The sequence below is a fragment of the Felis catus genome, chromosome D4 (genome assembly GCF_018350175.1).
Source record: "Felis catus isolate Fca126 chromosome D4, F.catus_Fca126_mat1.0, whole genome shotgun sequence".
Lineage (NCBI taxonomy): Eukaryota > Metazoa > Chordata > Mammalia > Carnivora > Felidae > Felis > Felis catus.
The window spans coordinates 78,639,722-78,661,565 of record NC_058380.1 but is presented as its reverse complement, the minus strand read 5'-3'; the positions used below and the strand labels follow the sequence as shown (position 1 = coordinate 78,661,565).

The 21,844-nt window shown below is 45.9% G+C and overlaps 1 protein-coding gene across 2 annotated transcripts in view; it reads left to right on the top strand.

Annotated features, from left to right (window-relative positions):
* Positions 1–7,499: 7,499 nt before the first annotated feature.
* BRINP1 (BMP/retinoic acid inducible neural specific 1) overlaps positions 7,500–21,844 on the top strand; it is a 174,564-nt gene continuing 160,219 nt past the window's right edge. The window contains exon 1 of one of the 2 annotated variants that reach the window (XM_019816425.3): positions 7,500–7,924. The gene's annotated coding sequence lies outside the window, so the exon portion shown is untranslated. The remainder of the gene's footprint in view (positions 7,925–21,844) is intronic. The other variant, XM_011288472.4, reaches the window with a different exon arrangement.

Below are 21,844 nucleotides of genomic sequence, written 5' to 3'. Positions count from 1 at the left end.
GTTCTTTTCTCATTGAGGATGGTGATCATAGCATCTACTTATTGGGATTTTTGTGGAGATTATATGGGTTAATGCATGGGAAGCAGTTACAGCAATGCCTGGCCCAAAGTAAGCATTTAATAAATGCTGTTATTAATAATTATGTAATTCCTCTTTGGAGGTGTAACACATCTAAGCTTGGCACTCATTGATAGAGGCTTACTGCATGCCAGTTTTCATGGTAACTGCTTATCTCATTTAATCATTACAACAACCTTATTGGGAGAAATGTTACTTCCTAATGAGATTATATGTTCCCAAGGGGAATTGTCTGTTCACTGCTATAGACCAGATGTTTGGCTCAGAGAAGGTGCTTAATTAAAAGGTTCTGGGTAAGTTATTGGATCCTCATTTGCCAAATAAGGACATTGAGGCTTGAAGGGGTTAATGTTACGTGTGTAAGTTTCCTGGAGGGACTGGATTCTTCACTCAGGGTCTCGCGAGTTTGAAATCAGGGGGTCATTTAGGGCTGCGATCGTTACCGAGGGCTTGGTATCCTCTTCTGAGCCAACAGGTTGTAGGCAGAATCCGTCTCCTTGTAGTTATAGGACTGAGGTTCCTGTTTTCTTGCTACCTGTCAGGTGGGGACTACTTACAGTTCCTAGACACTATCCATTGTTCTCTGCTGCATAATATCACATAATCACAAAAGGGACATATCATCTTGTTCACGGGTTCTACACACACTGCAAGGAGGGGATTCTACAAAGACAAGGGTCACTGAGGGTCAGTCTAGAATTCTGCCCTACCACTTTCACTGAGAACATATGACTATGAAAGACACATAGACTTAATTTGTCTGGGGCACAGGGCTTACTAGAGACAGAGCTGGATTGATGGCTATTCATCTGGCTCCAAGTTCATCTCTCTACTTTGGTCTCTGTAAATCAAATATTTCAAAGTTCCACATTTGAAACTCAATCATCTTGATTTATAATGCTATATTAGTCAGGATACATTTGGAAGCAAGTGACAAAAACCCCAATCAAACTGGCTTAAAGAGCAAGGAAAGTCATTGGCTCATAGAGTCAACTATCTGTCTATGACTTCAGGCATCTCTGGATCTACTTTGCAGACAAGTGTTCTTTCTTGTTGCCTTCTTCCCAGTGTGTTCTCCTCATGGTGATGGCAAAGGTAATTTTCAGAACTCCAGGATTGGATTCTACAAGATGAGTATGTGCATTATTATTAATTTTTCTTTTAGGAGTACTTTCTAATCGTGGTTCCAGTAAATGTTCTGGGGCTGACTCATTGTACCAATCTGTGTCAACCCTCATCTCTAAACCAATCACAGTGACCCTTGGGATAGAACACCCTGCCTGGCCAGCTTTGACCATGTGTCCTAGAGCTAGGGGATAGAATCAGCACTTCTGGAATCAAATGAGCTGAGAATCTTAGAAGGCTAGTTTCCCAAAGAAAAATAAAGGTGCTGTTAGCAGAAGAGTAAATGGATGTGAGGCTGGCAAAAGCTACCAATAGCCTATGTAGGGCTCCCCCTAGTGGAATGTGGAAGAGAGTGAGAGCAGGGGCAGGGCAAGCCAATTGCAAAGAGGGAGGTGCCAAGAGAGAATAGAGCCGAATGGGTTGATTATTAAACCACCAACTCCGTGTTTAACAGGAAAATAAAGAGAACCAGTAACCAGCCTCTATGAGTTTGAATACCTGGGTTAAAGTCGTGGGTCCCTCATTGCTACGTGTTACCCTTCTGTACATTATACTAAGTGCTTGAGCCTGTTATCTTCCTCTGTAAAGCGGGGCTACCTGCCACGCCTACCTCATCTTTCAGTCATTGCAAAAATAGAGGCTCCTAAAAACAAAGTAAAACACGGGAGAGACCATCTGAGATTTCAAAAGGGCTTACATATGCTGCGTTATTAATTCAAGTAGAATATTGAAATTTGCGATAGGGATATCCCTTGAGCCTCAGCCAATAAGATAGTATTTTTCTGGACACCTTTTCTAAATTCCTTTTTAGAAATCATATGTCACCAGGGTAATGGCCTAGGCAAGCTCAGACCTAAGGAAGCTGGAACTTGGGCAACATGAAAGGTAGAGGGAAGACAGAAAGAAAGGGAGAGGGAGAGGGAGAGGGAGAGGGAGAGGGAGAGGGAGAGAGGGAGGGGGGAAGAGAGGGAGAGAGAGAGAGAGAGAGAGAGAGAGAGAGAGAGAGAGATTGTCTAGCAAAACCGGAATGCATGTGTTCATGTCTGGAAGCATGCATTCTAGTGGCTGGGGGAGCCTGTTGGGAGACCAGGAAGGGTACAACTCGTGGTATTAGTAGGTAAGGACAAGTCTCCAGACTTGTTTGCTGAAAGAACACAGTCAATAACTGGGAACACTAAGATCAAGGTTCACATATGCAAATAAGCATCAAAGGCAGAAAGTAAAGAGTATCAAGATAGCTAAAGATTGACGGGCTTCGGAAGAACTCCCGAACTCCTATTTACTCGATAAATGCATAATGGTCCCCTCCCATATAAAAGGCCAGGTAGCCCAAGGACTATGGGCCTGGTGTCTGTAGCAGGGTAGCTTGGGTTTGACTCCTGGCTCTGTTATGTGATATTGAGCAATGTGTTTAACCTTCTCACTTTACCTCATCTTAAAATGGGGGTTATGATCATATGAATAATATGGATATTAAAGACAGTTTGAAGGATTAAAAGAAAGGATATTTGTGAAGCACACAGAGTGGCTCCTGGGACATAGGGCATGGTTAATGCATGTTCACTATATTTTTATGTGCCAAGATCTCATCATGAAGATATCCTTTGTGCATGTAATTTTTAGTTCTAGCTCAGGAAACATGCATTTAAAAATATCACCCATAACTTTAAACACAATGATGATACACGTTATGAAGGACACGTTACGAGTTGTGAGAGACCTGGTAGCAGGGGACCTGCCTTAGTCTAGGGTCTGGGAAGTGACATTTACCCTGTTACTTAGAGAACAAGCAGAGCTTGGCTAGTAATGGGAAGTGGCTTCTGACAGAGGAATCGGCTAGCACAAAGTCCAAGGGGCATTAAAAAAAAAGTTGTAAACTCTAGTAATTGGAAGGGGGTTAGTGTGGTTGGAATGAAGGGGGAGACATGATATTAAGGAGAAAGATCATGCACAGCCTTGTACAGTTCATGGTAAAATTTGTTTTACCCTAATTGAATCGATAGAGGATATGGCACGTAAACTAAATATTTAAGAACGGGTCAGATTTGGTCACGCAAAGTGAAGCATTGTTGGAGAGAGAGAGAGAGAGTTGAGAGACAGAGAGAGAGGGAGATAGAGAGGGAAAGAAAGAGATGGGGGAGGGAGGGAGAGAGAGGGAGAACAAAAGGGGGAGGGGAGGGAGGGAGCCCACCAAATGGCACGTGGCATTTTTATTCAATGAGAACATGCTCATAAACACCTAGATGGGAGACGTGGAAGGCTTCAATGTTGCTCATACATAGTAATCACTCAATAAATATTAGTTCTTATTAATACAACTGCTTTTAAAACAAAGTAAAAATAGCTCTCGATGGGTGCAAAATATTATGCCTGATGCAGTGGCAAACTTTCTCTCCTCTTCTCTCTTGCAACATTTCCCATAGACCCTGCATACGCCAGCAACATTCTATGGTGCATTGTGATTATTTAGGGATAAGTATGGCTTGGCAATGGACTTCAGACTTTTAGAAAACAGAGACCAGAAAAGATATTTATTTCTGAATCCTTTACACAACCTCACCTTCAGTCGGCACTTAACAAACGTGGGCTTCTTTCTGGAGTTGTTCAGTCAGTTCTGAACCCAAAGCACCCCAGATTAAGGGATTTTAACTCCTTTGAGATTTGACAGAAGTAGTAAACTTAAGCTTTTGAGGCAGCGGCAGGTGGCTCCGAGTCCTGCACAAATAGGTTTAAATCTTATCTTTATTTAAGGAGGGGAAAGTGGAACCTCCATTTCATCATGGAACATTTATCTATATTTCTCGTCTATTCCTGGAAAAGGTTGTTTACCTACTTTTTGGTTTCCCCTTTCCAATTTCCTCAGCTCAAACCTAAATGAAGCAACAACCTATGAGATCTAAGGTCAGGCTGGAGACCAGAAAATTTATCTACTTGAGAGGTTCTAAAGTGGGGGTCCAGGTGTAGAAATCTTTAAAAGAGAATGGTGAGAAGAGATTCTAGGAAATTCAATGACAAATTTTGTGGGCATTTTTGTAAGTATACTTACAAAAGAGAGAGAGGGCCCATGGCGATGTGAGGTTCTAAAAAGGGTCTGCAACTCTAAAAATATGATCCATTGCTTATCAAATCACCATGCTGGGAAGACTAAAAAGGAACCATCACATTGTCACATTAAATGTCCTTGGAAAATGGTTTCATTCTAGTAGCAACCAAGATCTACAGACAGGAAGTTCTTTCTTAAGTCTACCCTAATCCTTTTGCACCTCTTCCCCATGCAAGCCCTTGGTAAATTTAGTGGAAATAGCAAACAGCTGCTCACCAACACCCACCCCAAAGAAAGAACAAGACATTTCTCACATATCTCAAGCTGCCTTAAATGTTCTTTCTTTGGCAAAGAAGAAAAAAAAGAAATGTATTTTTGGCCTCTAAACCTTTTCCCACCCGTGTGTATTTCTGTAGAAATGTTATCCATATGGTTCCGATTGCTTTCTCCATAAGTCATTAGGAATGCCTTGCACTGAGAACTTTTCTGATGGCCAAGGAGTCTTTGGAGACTTTTTTTTAAATGGCCCTTTTAGCCTTTCTTCATAGAAACAGGGAAGCTAAACATAGCCAAATGCAAATGAACTAAGACCTGGAAAGGTTGGAGTTTTAGTCAAAACTCAGAAATCATAAGGCTCGGGTGAGTTTTAAATCTGCCCCTGAAAAGCCTTCACCTCCTCCTCCTCCTCCAGGGACAAGAATTGATAAATACTCCATTGGTAGAGAAAATGCAATGGTCTCAGCCATTTAAGTTGATACTTAGGCTTTGTTGTGGTGACCCCATTAAATTCTGAGCTCTTCCAATCACCCCAAGGCTTCCCGCATTATTTCCAGAGGACCCGGTGAAGAGTTTGGACTTAGATGTGGGTGTGGAATTCCTGACTCCATCACTGACTCGCTAGCTATTCCTTGGCATGCTACTCACATTTTCCAAGCTCCAATTTCCTATGACGTAAAAATGGGGTCATATTACCTAGCTCATACCTCATAGCATTTTGTGAATTATACAAGATAATTTATGGAAGACCCAAATGAAATGCCTTGTGCATGGAAAAGTAAAAAAAAGAAGAAGAAGAAGAAAAAAAATCTTCTCTTTCTCCCTGTCTGACAGTGGTTGGATCTGGGGAGAGATCTGTGCTCCCTGAGGGAAATATTAACTATGTGAAGTGGAGGAGAGGAAGATGGGGAAATGTTCCAGAGTGTTACATCCCCTCTTTCTAAGGCATCTGGACCACAACCCATCTTGGGAGATTGATTAGAAGAGAATAGCTACGAGGAATCAGTCTGTTCTTCGGTTGTCCTCTGAAGCTGCCTAACGAGGTTGTTTCAGACTGATTTCAGAACTGCATTCCCAGAAGGGCTGCTGTTGCCTACTCTCACTCAAGGAGGCATATCTGAGCTGAAGACTGATGGAAAAACAGAGGGAAAGGGAAGAACGAATAAAAGAAGGGATGGGGGGAGAGAGGGAGAGAGAGAGAGAGAGGAAGAAACAAAAGAATGAAGCAGGAAGGGATAGGAGATAGAGAGCCACCTGAAGCTTCACACTGAAATGGACGGGAAATGCAGTGTGTGTTGCAAGTGTTTTTCTTTGTGGTTCGAATCAAAGACAGAACTGTCTTGGGAACCACTGCTCAGGATCTGAACCTGGGCCACAAACCTAGGGAAGGAAAAAATTGTTCAAGCAGAACAAGTTTTCTTCCACCAGGTACAGAGAAAGCGCTCCCTTGGTCAGTGGCTGGAGAGCTGTCCGTGGTGCTGAATGCGTGTCCTTTGAATTAGCGTGGAGGAGGAGACACCGCGGAGAGATTTGGACAGGCTACCGCTCCCCTCTTCTGTGCCCCCTTTTTTCAGTCCTGCACTGTTGAGGCTGGAGCTCATTCGGATTAGGGCACTCTCTCCTCCTCTCTTTTTCTTTCCCCCTTTGCCAATTAAATATTTCTTCTCAAGTTCTCAATTCCTCACTCCAGAATTTCTCTTCCATTTTGTTTCAAGACTTCTAATTCACGAGCTCCTAGACCCTTCTGGACCTCCCTAGTTATCATGTCTCTTTCCTAACACTCTTTGAATAATCCTAACATGATAACAATAACAATAATAATCATAGATAGCATGCTTTAGGCACTCACAAGGTGTCAGGGAGCATTCTAAGCGTTTTTCACATAAATTAACTCATTCAAATCTTACACCAACCATGCTAGATAGGCAGTTATATTATTCGAATACACAGATGGGAAATTAAGGTTTAAGAGGTAACTAATTTGGCCAGGATCGTAGACAGGATTCTAACCTGCGGGAGCTGACACTTTTACCGAATCTAGTTTCCTTTAAATTTTTCATCACCTTTTCCTTATTACTCTTTGCCCCTCCATCTGGTAGCTTCACTGAAGCTACCTATCCTTGCCTAAGCTTCCAGGAACTAGCAATCTCCATTGCTGGTATTTTTTAATTAAAAAAAATAAAAAGAAGCAAAGTAAGCAAACATAGAGAATATGCGCTGCGTGAGAATTTAGATCGTGTACTGGCCTTCTTTGCTGCTTCAGGGAGAGGCCCCATGTCAGCAACCCCAGCCTGTACCTCAGGCTAAATTCGGAGTCTTTGGGTCTCTGTATTAATGCCTTCGCCCCCATACCTTCTCTGGTTGTATCTAGAGAACTTTGCGTCCTATCAGCTTCTTGCTCCGAGAAGCACTTGCTTAATTCTGGGAGGTTCCGTGGGGCTCATGCCTACACATACAGAGAAACAAACAGTCTTAAACACGCATACAGAGGCACACGGATACACACGGACCCACACAGTCACCTCCCCAGACAAAACCACACTCGAATAGATACACACAGACGCACTAGCACCCGCATACCCGGAAAAACTCATATAACTCGCGACGCACACAGCTACAGACACGCTTAGAAACACCACGACGCAGGGTTTGCGCACACACACACACACACACACACCACAAAGTCCCTTTGGGCGCTCATACACGGAGACACGCCACCCTATCCCCAGACCCACTAGACTCCCCAGTGGCTCAGCCTCAGCCCACCCAGGCCGCCCCTCCCTCGGAGAAGGCCTTTTTTCTCTCCTCCTCTCCCTTCTCCTCCTCCGCCTAAAGATGTACAAAACACTCCTCAGAATAAACCCTGGCTCTAGGCTCCTCCCTCCCCGCCCCCGGCAGCCGCTCCCCCATTCATTTTCGCCAGTCGCCGGGTAAGTCCCTCCTCCCGCGTAGCCCGGCCTCCACTGCTCCCCGCCCGGAGACCGCGGCGCACTTGGACTTCCCTCTCCATTCGCTGGCCGCCTCGCTCCCGGTCCCCACGGCTGTGAACTGATCTGGCGCGGGGAGGGGGGAGGAGGAAAGCGCAGGCGAACGAGCGAGCGAGCGAGGGAGCGAGGGAGCGGGCGAGCGAGCCAGAGAGCAAAGCGAGAGCGAGAGAGCCGGGAGGCTGAGGGAGTAGTGACCGCCTTCCGGAGCCGGGATTCATGCCTGTCCTCGGGACCTGCGGAGGGGACTTTACGGCTGAGTATGAGCCAGGCTGCTAGGAGCCAGGTACCCCCACGCCTGCAGTCCCCGCGCCGTTCCCGGTATGCGAGCTGGACGCAGGGCTCTCCCAACTTCCCACCGAGCCGAATAAAAAGCGTCCTCCCGCAGCTCTCCGCCAAAGACGGACATTGACTCCAGGTAAGGCGGCGCCGGGCGCAGCGCCCGCCAGCCCCGCTGCCCTTGGAGACGGCCCCGGACCGCATTCGGGGCGCCCCCGCCCGCCCCTCCCCTCCCCCTCCCGTCACCCTTCGTCTCTTCCGTCGGCCGCCCAGCCGCCTCCAAGTCCTCGCAGGTTCCTTGGAGGGGGAGGGCTCTGCTTCCTGGGGCGCAAGGGGTTAAATGCGGGTTTTAGTAAGTGGTGTGTGTGCTCCCCGCGCGCTCCCGACGTGTGTACCGTGGTGGGAACTTGATGTGGTGCTAGTGTGTGTTTGCGTGTGCAGCGTCGTTTGCGTTTGATGCGTGTTTGTGCTGTGCTGTGCTCTGTGTGTGTGTGTGTGTGTGTGTGTGTGTGTGTCTCGGGGAGGAGGTAAAGAGAGGTCCTATAACCTACTTAAGGCGCGATGTGTGTGTGCATGTTTGTACGTATGTGTTTGTATGTGTGCACTTGTGTGTCTTTTTAATTAGGTCTTTCCAGCTTACATGGAATGGGATCCTTACTATAGGATCACGTAGCCATCGGGAGACCCGCTGTGGACTTCTTCTTGGCGCTCTGGGCTTGGGTTTTGGGGAGCATTCCAGGGATAAGGACAGCACCTTATTTACCCCAATATTGATACCCTGGAAGGAAAATTCCTCCAAACGTTGGAGACCTGGTAGGCTTGGACTCATCGTTTAATATGAAAGAGAAATGGCCAAACCCTGAGGCAATGACATGCTGTCACTTTAAATTCCACACTGGGCAGGCTCCAGGATTCTGATGGGAATTTGGAGTCACTGGGTAGTGGGTGACAGAGAGAGAAGTCAGCGGTGGGCTCCTTATCTGGGGCTTGGCAAGTCTGGGATAGAGTCTACCATGCCTCTCCATGTGTAATCATAACAGCAGGACAGCGCCTCCTGGTACTGGTGCTTTTGGGGATGATCTGAGCAAGTTTGCATGTATCCCCCTAAAGGGAAAGGAGGAGAGTCCTCAGAGACCTGCTCATCCATCATAGTTACACAGGATCACAGGGAAAATTTCATATGGGGGCAGCTGTGGGTAACGTGGAAGGAGATGGATGGGGCACTTCCCTAAGAGATCCCTCCTTCCCTTCCCCATTTCAGAAAGGCTTGGGAAGCCCCAAGAGAATCTCTTCATAAACTGTGCCTCCTTATGGCTCCACTGGAGTTAGGAGGAAGATGGGAGAGCAGAGAGATTGTGTGTGCGTGTGTGTGCGTGTGTGTGCGTGTGTGTGTGCGTGTGTGTGTTTCAGTGCTGAGGGAGATCCACAATGTGGGAATGGTTGTGGGTGGGGAATTCATGGCAGAATGTGGCCGTAATTGACTTAAACTGCTATCGATTTGCACCTCACATCTCTTGCTAGGCTCCAAAATACTGCCAAGGGCACGGGTGGGGGGGGGCGGTGGCGGCGGTGGGGCGAATGTCAGTAAGGAAGACAGTAGTTTGGGTCAGGTCTCTCTTTCCTCTTTCCTCCACCTCCCAGGAGGCTCTCTTGGTAAGTCCCCTGGCCACCCTGGCTAGGTCCTGCTGGGTTTGGACTCTGGGGCCAGCCATTGATTTGATTCCCGGCTGCCTCTTAAAGGCTTGCCCTACTCAGCAAAAATGCTGAGTTTTACTGCTGTTAGCATGGCTTCCAGACTCGGCAGCTGTTACTTTCCCAAGGTAAGAGGCAGCCGTTCTGCCGCCAGGCATGGAAGCTAGTGGAGGACAAGGGCTGAGATGCTGGGACGGCCCCTCGTCTACCCCAGCTGGCAAGGAGCCACTGAAAAGACCTTTTGGGGAAAAGAAAAGTAGAAATATAATTGTGTTTTAAAAATGATAGGGGTGTGTGTGTGTGTGTGTGTGCATATGTGCACGCGCATGTAGCTTCTGAGGCAAGATAAAAGCAAACATGTGTTTGCAAGGACCTGCCCTGGCGGGTGGGTGACCGTGCTGCCTGCAGGCACTTGTACCTCAGGCTGCAGCCCTCACGGGGCCACAAGGAATCTGCTTTGGGAAACTCATGTCAGAGCAGGGCCCCCTGGTTCATTTTGTGTGGGGATGTAAAGTCAGAGGAGGACACCCTGTGTTAGGATCCACTCTCGTTTTATTTCTTTTTCAATTCAGTGACAATTAAAGCTGGAAGGAATATTAAAGAGCAGACAGGCAGGACTTGTGGCCCGGAGAAGGGATGAGAATTCCACAGCATTCTCTAGCAAGTTCGTGGTATGCCCAGGGCTAGAACCTATGACGGGTGTCTGCCTGACACCCAGATCGATGTCCTTTCCACTTCACCATACTGCCCGGGGACTGTGTATTGTTCCCCAGTCCCAACCGGCCACTGTGCTCCCACCCAAGACAATCACTGTCTCCCGTCTTCAAACTTCTCATTTCAGAGGTGCTCCATCTATAAACATGACCCCGGAGAGAAAGGATCCAATGCCTCAGTCACTCTCCCCACTAGACAGAGAGACAGATAGTCAGATACACACACACAGACACACACACACACACACACACACACACCATCCATTCCTTCTCCGGTGGCTTCAGAGAATTACACACAGGCAGGGACCCAATACTGACTATGACTGGTGGACAGAATCCAACAGAGCATCGGACTGTACCTGAGTTCTTTATTAAGGAATTCTTGGCCTTCCAGAGTTAAGTGTATACCCATCTACCAATGCAAATACTTCAGGCAAATTAATTTCTTTATATTAATGAGAATCTTGCCCTATACAGTTATGCATACTGCAGTCACAGGAACATGTCCAAGCACACGTGTGTACGTGCACTCATACACACATGTGCACATGCAGATTTAGAAACCTTTCCTCCTTGCTATAGTCCCCAAAAGGGAATTTCAACCTCCGCACCGAATTGTGTTCCCCTGTATAAAGGCATCACCCACACAAAGACTTGGGACTCATCATCCCAGAGAAGGGGAAATGTAAATCCCTGTGAAGGATAGGCTCTTGAGAAGTCAGAGCCAAGCCCACGCAAAAGTGCTCCCAGAGTCCTAGATGCTCATTTTGGGGTGCAGGCGAGCACTGAGAAAAACATGGGGGTTTCAGGCCCATCTGCAATAGAGCCTTTCCACACAGGCTTTTCCGAGGCTGGATGGCACTTTAGCTCCCAGAAGGGGGAGCTGTGACTCCATTTCAACCGAGGAGAACTGGCTCAGAGATTCCAAATCAGCTGTTGGGCCCCCGTTGAGTTTCCATGGCCCAGCTCAGGCTGCAATGAATACATTCGAAATGGTACAGGTGGGGACTTTAAAAACCCTTCTCCCCTGGTCAGTCCAAATAAAATGTCTTCCTGCTTGCAGGAGTTTATGCTGTTGACCACAAAGTCTTCCGTTTTTCTGGAAGGGCCTTTGGTTGTGTGAAGAGACATTTTCTGTTTGACACCCTCTAGCTTGCCCCCTCCCAATTCCTTAGGTGAAATCATGAGTACTTATCACCCGAATAGGCCACTAAGGTTAGACATAACCCGCCCTTCTCTCCCTGCGTTCCCCTTGCTAAAACCCAAAGATTAATAAATTGGCCGCTGGACTTCTGGTAATCATATTAAAGACAAGATGGGGGTCGTGTGAAGAGGACAGATTTTCAAATGTCATCCTCCAGATAATCCCCCCTCATGTTTTCCATGCTAACCCCATCTGCAAGGGGCACCTTTATGTTTCTCTCCTCCATCCCTCCGCTTCAGCCTCCACTTTTTAACATCCAGCTCAAATGACCCTGCCAAGAAGTCTTCCCCAAACCTTATTTTGGAATAAATCTTTCTCTCCTGTTCATTCATATAATTTTGCCTGAAACTCTATTTTAGCTTCTATCCCTGTTTGCCCTGTTTTGTAACGCGGCGGATATATGTCTCTTCAACAGGGTCTTAGTAGGAATATTTTCTTTTATCTCCAGGGACTGACACATAGTAGTTGCTCTGTAAATGTTTGCTATGGCATTTGAGGCTAGGCTCAGTTATAGCTGTCATCCTTCTCTCTCTCTCTCTCTCTCTCTCTCTCTCTCTCTTATTCTTTCTCTTTCTGATAATCGTTTCATGTTCTCGCAAAGCAATACAATCATGGTTTCAAATCATGCTACCTATACTATCAACATAGGGATATCGATGATACAGATGGATGAAATTATGTCCTACTTGGAATAAACATTGCCCTACTCCGTTCCAGGGTCTTTAGTTTTCTTCTCATTCAATCTTCCTTTCCACCCAGTGAGGCAGATACAGTCCTTTTACAGAAGAAGAAGGTGAAACCCTTGCCCAAGGTCACACAACCAGCACAGCTAGAAGTGGAACCTGACTCCTTCTTGCTTCAGCACCTCTACTCTTTCTTGGGGGCCACTGAGTGAATGGTAACCGTTGTGGATGACCAACAGGACTGGGTTGTTCAGCAGATGCCAGTATAGCTGAGAGCATAGTATTGATCCTTTGAAATTGATGTTATGAAGGACTCATGGAATCATTTGATCAATGAATCTTAGTGTTCTAAGGTTTCTGAATAACCAGATCTTTCTCCTTACTCAAGAATCAAGAATCCCTTTTGGAATACTCATAACACATGTCCACTCAGTCTCATTTTTAGCACTTTTAGCAACAGTGAAGTCACTATCTCACAAACCAACCTGTGTTGTATTGGGAGAGCTTTGTTGGGATGTGTTCTCACTGTGACCCTAAATCTGCCTTTTATTGTAAGTCTCTCAAATCATATGACACAAGTATAAGTCTCTTCTAATCTCAGTTCTTCCCATATCGTGGAAGCATCATCATGTCACCACAGATATCCTTCTTCAGACCGGAAGGGCCTGTTTCCACAGCCCTGGATCCTGCAACACCAAGCTCAATGTTGTTCTCTGGCCATTCTCTAGTGGATCACACTTACAGGGTATAGAAGCCCAAAAAGGGGAGGGTGACCTAAAATTGAGTGAGGATTAAAAGGGACATTGAATCCTTCATTTTTTTCAACAAATATTTATTAGGTGACAGCCATTTCTCAAGCATTGCTCTAGACCAGTGCTATCAAGTAGAACTTTCTTAGGTAATGGATGTGTTCTCTGTGCTATGCATTACGGTAGCCGCTAAGCACATGTGACTGCTGAGCGCTTGAAATGTGGCTAGTGTTACTGATGGACTGAGTTTTTGATTTAATCTAATTTTAATTTTAATGTCAGTAGCTGTTTGTGATGAGTAGCTAATGGACTGAATGGCACAGCTATGGGCATGAGTAATGTGGCACAAGCATGGTCCTTTTTTTTCGTGGAGCTCATAGTCCAGTGGGAAGAGATGGGAAATAAATGGTAAACAAAGAGATGAGCAAAATCATTTCATGTAGTAGTAAATGTCATGCAAATAATTTGGGGCAAGAGGCTAGAAAGGAATGTGGATGGTTTAGATAGGGTAGTCGGGAGAGACTTCTCTGAAGGCATGACATTAGACTGGTTTAAGCGAGGGGAAGCCAGCCATGTGGCAGAGACAGCAAAGATGAAGTCACTAGCCACGTGGAAGCTTAGCAGATCCAAGTGATCGTGTGGCCGGAGCTTTCCAATGAGAAGGAGAATGTCATGAGAGGGAAATAAGAGAGGGACTTAGGGACTAGATCAAAAGGTCTTCTAAAAGATGCGAGAATAAAGAGTCTAGAAATACCCTCTCCCTCAAAATGTCCCTGCTTGGGGAGTGGACAGCCTGAGAACTGCCATGCGAAGAGTGTGGAGACTGATAGAAACTCAGCGTCAAGTACCCTCGACAGGTTTCCATCCTGTCCCTTTTTTGTCTTTGAGAGAGAAAGCAGAAACATACACATGTGTGCACAGGAGACAGGTAGAGGGAGGAGAGGGAGGGAGAGAGAGAGAGACAGAGAGAGAGAGAGAGAGAGAGAGAGAATCCTAAGCAGGCCCCATGCCCAGTGTAGAGCCCAACGTGGGGCTTGATCTCATCACCCTGAGATCATGACCCAAGCCAAAATCAACAGTATGATGCTTAACCGACTGAGCCACCCAGGCGCCCCTCATCTTGTCCATTTTTAGTCCATCATTTCAGTAAGTTCTGCTCTTCATTTCTAGTCCTGCCCTGGGTGCTGCACCCTCTGGACATACCCAGCTCTAAAGGGATGGGGAGAATTGGAGAGGGGGAAATAGACAGAAAAAGAGGAAGAGAATGAACACCTAGAGAGAGGGTAATTGAAATGAAGTCTGGTAAAACCAAATGAAAGCCAGAGTCATTTTGGATCACCAAATCTTTGTTGCATATCTTGGCTGGGAAAGACCCTGGACAAAATGGCCTGGTAGATATGGTGATGAATCCTGGCAGGGGCTGGCAATCGAACAGAGGAGATCTGCAGATCCATAATGATCGTTCATGGTAGACCGACAACTCTCATTTCAGCAGTTTTATGAGAGTTTGGGGAAGGTGAAGATTAGATCATGTGATGGTGGTTGTGGTGGGGGGGAGGAGCAGAAAGATGGCCGTGACTAAAAGGTCTGGAGATGAGACCATATCTCTTCATTTTATATCTCCATTCATTTTCAATTTCATACAGTCAGAGCACATGGGCTCGGGGCACCCAATTCTAGTCCCAGCTCCTATCGCTGTGTTTCTGGAGCACCCTAAGGACATATCTTCCCCTCTCTGGGCTTGCCTGCTGCCAGTTGCAAAGGACCAAACAGTGGCCTATCTCACTGAGGGATTTCCCCCAGCTCAGTGAAATAACGCCTGACAAAGTTCTTGCACAAGCACGGAGAGATGCACATGATGGCCGTACTTCATCATAATGTTTAGAGATCTTCTCAAAAATGAGCAAATCAAAAAGAAGTCAGACCTCAGAGCACTGACTGTGACTCAGTCCACGGTGGCTGAATGGGATAGATACACCACCATGGTGACTCTTAATATCTGAGTGATTCACTGGTGGCATGAAACCCACTGTCCTCCTGGAACACAGTGGCCTAAAAAGGCTGCCTAGAAATCCATAGACAGTCCTTGCTACTGAGGGGGGCCAAGAAGACAATTAAGAAGATAATGAGGCTGAGGAAATGTGAAATTAATTTCTTTTTTTTTTTTCATATGAGGGTGAAGGGGATCTTTGTGTCTCAAAGGAACTATGTTTCGGAGATTGCAGGTGGCCTTGCGGAGAAGAGATTGGACAGGACTGGGTCTGAGAAAGTTAAGAGGGTTAAATTACTGGGCCTGTCTGCTACCCAGTGGAGGACACGCGTGGGAACAGAAACCCGGCGCAGACACAAAATACATCATTCCGAACAACTCTTGTTCTCAGTGTGTGGAGATTTTCTCACCGGGTGCAGAGATGTATCCAACGATGCCGGGGTCTCTTTGAGAGAAGCTAGGAGACTGTATCCCCCCTCCGGTGAGGAGGTAGATTCATAAGGCAATTAACAAAGGCAAGATGAAATCGTTTTTGTCTAAACTGCAAAGGTCGAAGCGACGGGGCTCCAAGTAAATGGCTCATCCGAACAGCTAGAACCCTTTGTAAGGGTTAACCCAATACTGGCCCGGAGATATAATTCATCGAGCCTTTCACAGGTCCTGCAAATGAGCCTGTGGGAACCTCGATGAGAAATAATGGATCCTGGGGGTAATGCAGAGCAGCCGAGTTACAGATTGCAAGCTGATTCGGGTAGAGGAAGGGCAGACATCTAGGATACATGATCGCTTCCGAGCGGTCGATTCACACGTCTCCGTTCTGGGACTTAGCAATCCCCAAAAGTTGAGGAGATTCTGGTGGGCTGTGGACAGAAACCCAAAGGTTAACCTGGAAGAGCATTCCGAGAGCTGAGACAGAGACCTCTGCCTTAAGCAAGTACGTTTCATTCAGTTTGCGTGGTAGTGGATAAGCTAAATTTCTTATGGGATTTGATAGGCTCTGAGTCTATGGGCACATGAGAGGCGGAGAACCTGTGAGGAGTCTTGGCCGGTACTCTAAAAAAACATATGCACAAAGCAAAAGGGCCATTAAAAAAAAGAAACTCACGGGCACCTGGGTGGCTCGGTGGGTTAGCCATCTGACCCTTGATTTGGGCTCAGGTCATGATCTCACGGGTAATGAGATCATGCCCCATGTCTGGCGCTGGGCATGGAGCCTGCTGGGGATTCTCTCTCTCTCTCTCTCTCTCTCTCTCTCTCTCTCTCTCCCTCCGCCCCTCCACTGCTCACACGCTTTCTCTCTCAAAAAAAAAAAAAAATAAAGAAATAAAAAAGAAATAAATTAAAAAAAAAGAAATGTAGGAATGTAGGAGAAAGATAAAAAAATAGATTACCTGGCAGGGGGTGGTAATACGGTTTTTCTGCTGAGACAAATGTGGGAGGCAAGACTCTTTGAGATGAAGCTGTCCTCATCAAATGCCATTGCCAGAGACGGCGAAGGCAAGGAGGGCTGAGAGGGGTCCTAAAGAACTTTATTTCAAATGTATATTGGGGCACCTGGGTGGCTCAGTCAGTTAAGCGTCCGACTTTGACTCAGGTCACGATCTCGCGGTCCATGAATTCGAGCCCCGCATCGGGCTCTGGGCTGATGGCTCGGAGCCTGGAGCCTGCTTCTGATTCTGTGTCTCCCTGTCTCTCTGACCCTCCTGCATTCATGCTCTGTCTCTCTCTGTCTCAAAAATAAATAAACGTTAAAAAAAATAAAAAAAAATAAATGCATATTAACAGGACAGCATAATTCAGTGTCCGTTGAAGGATTCCTGAAAACATTACTAGTTCAGCCACGGATTCACCTGCGTTCGCCCCCTATTTGTGATGGTGGGATTATACATGTAGGCAGAACACAGGATGGGACTTGAGGGGATTCTGGAAGGATCTTCACCCACAATATTTAGAGGTGGCCGAAATGTCACCATGACCAAGCTGTTCTTGGAGGGGAAAGTGTATGTGCCAAGGATGTTGTATATTCTTTGTGCTATAATGAGGACGTGATATAGATACCTTGTTGAATAACCTCAACAAACTCGTGCCTAGGTGCTATTGTCCTTGTTCTAGAGAGGAGGAAACTGGGGCACAGCACGGTGATGCCGCTTGTCCAAGGCCACACGTGGAATCAATGATGTGTGGAGGCCTTGGGCTGCTTCTGTCTGATGTAAAAGTGTAGTGGGTGAAAGGGTGGATGCTGGAGTTTGAACGCCAGCTTTGCCACTGGCTAGCACCGTGACCTTGGCCGGATGACCTAACGTTCTGGTGCCAGTTTCCTCCTCTACCCGATGAAGAGGACCATGCTGACGCCTCACAGAGATATTGTGGGTTTTAATGAGTCCATACGATAAGCGCTTTGAGCAACGGCCGACAGATCATCCACATTAGACAAACGCTAGCTATTATTACTTGTTATTATTGCTATCCCCTGCTGCATTAGATTAAATGTTGCCCATGCCTATAGGTGTGTTCTTTAACTGGGGGTGCTCTGGAGCACAGAGATTATTACCAGGTTCAAAGCACTACCTTGCAAATGAGCTTGCTCAATCATTTTTACCAGTCCCCCTCCCCCAATGTGGCAATGCGATGCCAACAGTAGGGGAGAGAGGGAGAGTGTAGGGAAAGGCAAGGAAGGATATAGAAATAAAATGACTGGGGTGCCTGGGTGACTCAGTTGGTTAAGTGTCCCGATGCTTGATCTTGGCTCAGGTCATGATCTCACGGTCATGAGATGGAGCCCCGTGGTGAGCTCCTCACTGGGTGTGGAACCTGCTTAAGATTCTTTCTCTCTCCACCCCCCTCTATCCCTCTCCTCTGCTCACAAGCTCTCTCTCTCTCTCTCTTTCTCAAAAAAAAAAAAAAAAAAACACACACACACACAACCCAATAATAATAAAATTAAAATGGCTGAGGCAGATTTTTTTTGAATCTCTATATTACTGTGGATCAGACATCAGATGTAGATATAGGATCATTGGCCATCAGAGCTGAAAATCAACTTAGAGTCCAGATCAATTTTCTGTCACGTTTTTACATACAAACTTTTTCCTCTTTAACGCCAAACTGTATCTGAGTTGGTTCTAGTACCCTACCCCTGCAGTCTGTGTCCTTACACGTCTTGATTTGGTTTTCTAAGCTATGTGACCAAGCGTTCAGCACATGCTTATGGGAGAGCGTGACTGACAGCATGCTTCATGCTCTTGTGTGAACCATATTAATCCTACCCGTCCTCTTGGTTTCCGTTCTTCCTCATTTTTATCATGAGTTTCACCAAGTGCTTGTATGTCTTAACGTGTTTTATTTCCTTCGGCCTTTACAGTCTCGCTCTAAAGTTGTGTTTATTCTCCCCATTTTCCAGATGAGGACCTTGTGACTCAGAGGCAAAAGGACTTGCTCTGAGATATATAATAAATGATAGCACCGGGTCTCAAGCCTGTATCATCAGCAGATGCTGAGCGTTAACATCCTTTCATTGAACTGCCCTCTCTCCACCTACCCGTTGAAGGCATTGTCCAGCCCTTAGCGGCTTGGTGGCCTCCCAAAATCAAGGCTGATTATTGCTGCTTTGTCTCTATTGTCTTAGGCCAGGTCTGTTGTCGCAAATCTTCAACCATTCTGTCACGCGGGCCCTGCCCTCAATCCCGGTCTTGCAGACTCCTAAATGAGAAAGGCATCTATCTTGCAAGTTCCAGGAGATGTTATAAATGGCGTCACTGGAGGGAGGCTTCTTAAATCTCCTTAATAACCTGCATTTTGCTTTCTCTCCTTCTTTATCTGTCAGCATCGTGAATATCTTCCACTCTTCCAGTGCTTTCTGGCTGCCAACTTCATAGCCTCTTAAAATAGTAATTTAACTTCACAATGCCTCAGCAGGAAACCTTAGCTTAGTGTGTTTATTTGTACCGTTAAGTTGTGAGAGTTCAAATGCTGCTCAGACCAGGAACAGGAGTCGTAGGAGAGCTACTTTCTAGCTCTGAGCCAGAGCCAAGAACCAAAATGTTACTTTTCTTGGGAATAAAATCACCAAAGCCACCTCTGGAAACAGTAGCACTTTTAAAAGCATCTCAGGAAATAGCAGGGTCGAAGTGGTATGGATTTTTATAGCCAGATGCTGCAAGAGAAATGGCATATATATGTATATGTGTATATATATGTGTGTGTGTGTATGTGTGTGTATGTATATATATATATGTATATATATGTATATGTATATACATACATATACACACATATGGAGAGCTCTCTCTTTACACACACACACACACACACACACACACACACGTATAAGAAAGGAATATTGGTATTGAGGAGAAAAACAACACATACAGCGGGAAATGTCCAAAGCAGATTCTTCCTTCCTTATTAATAGAACATGAGCCCAGATACTATCATAAGGCCATCTACTGTCAGAATGTGATCTGGGGGTGGAACTTACAGCTAAAAATGGAATGGGGAACACGCATGGCCAATGAACCCATTTAAAAAGCCAAAATATGCAGGTTCTACAGCAATCAAATAATGGAAATAGTAATGTGGTACCATAAAGCATCATCAAAATGGCTGTTTTTTTAAATTATTTGTTTATTTATCTTGAGAGAGTGGGGGGTGGTGCAGAGAGAGGAGGCGAAAGAATCCCAAGCAGGCTCCATGCTGTCAGTGCAGAACCCGACGTGGGGCTCAGTCTGCCAAACCGTGAGATCATGACCTGAGCCGAGATCAAGAGTCATACACTTAGCCAACTGAACCACCCAGGTGCTCCCAAATGGCCTTTTTTTTTTTTTTTAAATGACAGCATCTAGTCTTGGCAAGAAGGCAGGGAACAAGACACTGTTCTGTAGCATTGGTGGAAATCTATATGAATATATCCTTGATAAAATGTGGCTTTTAATCTTTCTTTTAAACAAGCAAACAGACGTCATTCACTGAGCACTTACTCTGTGCCAAGCTCTGTCCTAGGAGCGCGTAATACAGCAGCGGACACAGCTGACTTGCCCCTGCCTTCTCGGAGCTGACGTTCTCTTGAGGGAGAAGCGTATAAATAGATAAGCAAGTGAACGTGTAGTGTGTCAGATGGAGGTTGGTGTGTTCTAGATGGAGGGTGGCTGGGCAGAAGAGGGCACACTGTTTCAGGTAGTGAAGAAGGGAAGCCCTCACTGAAATACGGACATTAGAGCAGAGATCTGTAGGAAGCGAGAGAGATAGCCAGATGGATGTCTAGGGGAAGAACATTCCGGCAAGAGAGAGCAGAAGAGTACAGTTGCTGAGGTAGCACTGGGCCTGGTGAGCTGAAGGCACAGGAAGGAAACCAGCTGCAGTGAGGTGATCAAGGAGGAGAAGAGGGGAAAGAGGAGATGGACCAAGGAGCAAGCAGATCTGTATTTCCATCTCCATTGCTACCATTATCTCCATCTCGGTCCCTCTTTTAATTTTGTTTAATTTTTATTTATTTTTTAAAAATATTTTTAATGTACGCTAAAATGTTTATTTTTGAGAGAGAGAGAGAGAGAGAGAGAGAGCACACATGGAGGAGGGGCAGAGAGAGGGAGACAGAGGATCCAAAGCAGGCTCCGCGCTGACAGCAGAGAGCCCAAAAGCGGGGCTTGAACTCACAAACTCGAACGGTGAGGTCTTGACCTGAGCCGAAGTGGTCCCTCTTTTTCTTTGTTATTTTATTTATTTATTTACTTTTATTATTTGTCTTTATTTTTGAGAGGCAGAGAGAGAGAAGGAGCACAAGTGGGGGAGGGGCAGAGAGGGAGACACAGAATCTGAAGGAGGCTCCAGGCTCTGAGCTGTCAGCACAGAGCCCGACGCGGGGCCCGAACCCACGAACTGTGAGATCATGACCTGAGCCGAAGTCAGATGCCCAACCGACTGAGCCATCCGGGCGCCCCAGGCGTCCCTCTTGTTAAAAACAAGGTGCAAATCCTTCCATTTTAAGAAATTCCCCATTCTAAGAAGTGAGCTAATTGTATGTGCACAGATATGGGAAGAAGGAACTTTATGGAGTGTTTGGGATAAAAGGAAAAGGACAACAGAACAGACTGTGTAATGGAATATCTACAGTCACTAAGGATGACGGTAGAGGAGCATCTTTTTAAGTTAGAAAGTGGAATGCAGACAGGGAACGCGATCTCTAAAATGGAGCTAACTGTGGTACCTCCCTGGTAGTTTTGCTGTGAGGCTCCAACATCACGCATGTAAAGTATTCAGCAATGTGCCTCCAGCGCTCAGTATATGACACTCATGATCTCATTTATTGACGTGGATAGATTTGTGGCGAGCCATTATGTTGAAAATATATATAAGGTAAAACATATTACGTATGGCATGCTATTGTGTCAGGTGCACCCTGATGTTTGAGTGGTTATCTTTGGGTGATAGATCGTGAGTGAATTTCAGTCCCTCGTTCATGCTTACCTGTGTTGCCTAATACTTCTTTAATGAATGTGCGTTCCTTGGGTAATTAAAATTTTAAGTAGTAGGATGTGGGGGGATCGGTGAGGAGTTTTTGGTAGGAAGAAGGGCAGAGGCACATGCTTTAATGCAGAGTTTGCTAAATTTCTTAGTCACTTGTCCAAAATCCCATTTAAATACGCTCAGGTTTTTTTTCCCCCTCTTTTTATGTGGTCTTAGCCTGAGCAGTGCTACTTGTAAAAACCAAAGATTCGATAAATGATTTATACACTCTGATGCACGCTAAAGTAGCTATTACATCCTTAGAAGAAAAGCCGTACCACCTGTGTATCACCTAGAATCATTGGATGTGCTGGTTGTACTTTGGGTACCACGATTTGGAAAGCATGGATTTAGTGGCTGCCATCTTGGAATCAGAAGACTTGAGTTCTGACTCCATCGTCATTTTTAATTTTGGGTAAGGAGGCCCACCGTGGGAGTAGGAGTCATAGAACAGGTGAGGTTGGCGGTCACCTTGCCATGCACAAAGCAGCGGCTTTATCTGCGTTGCTTTATTACTTTTTTTGTAT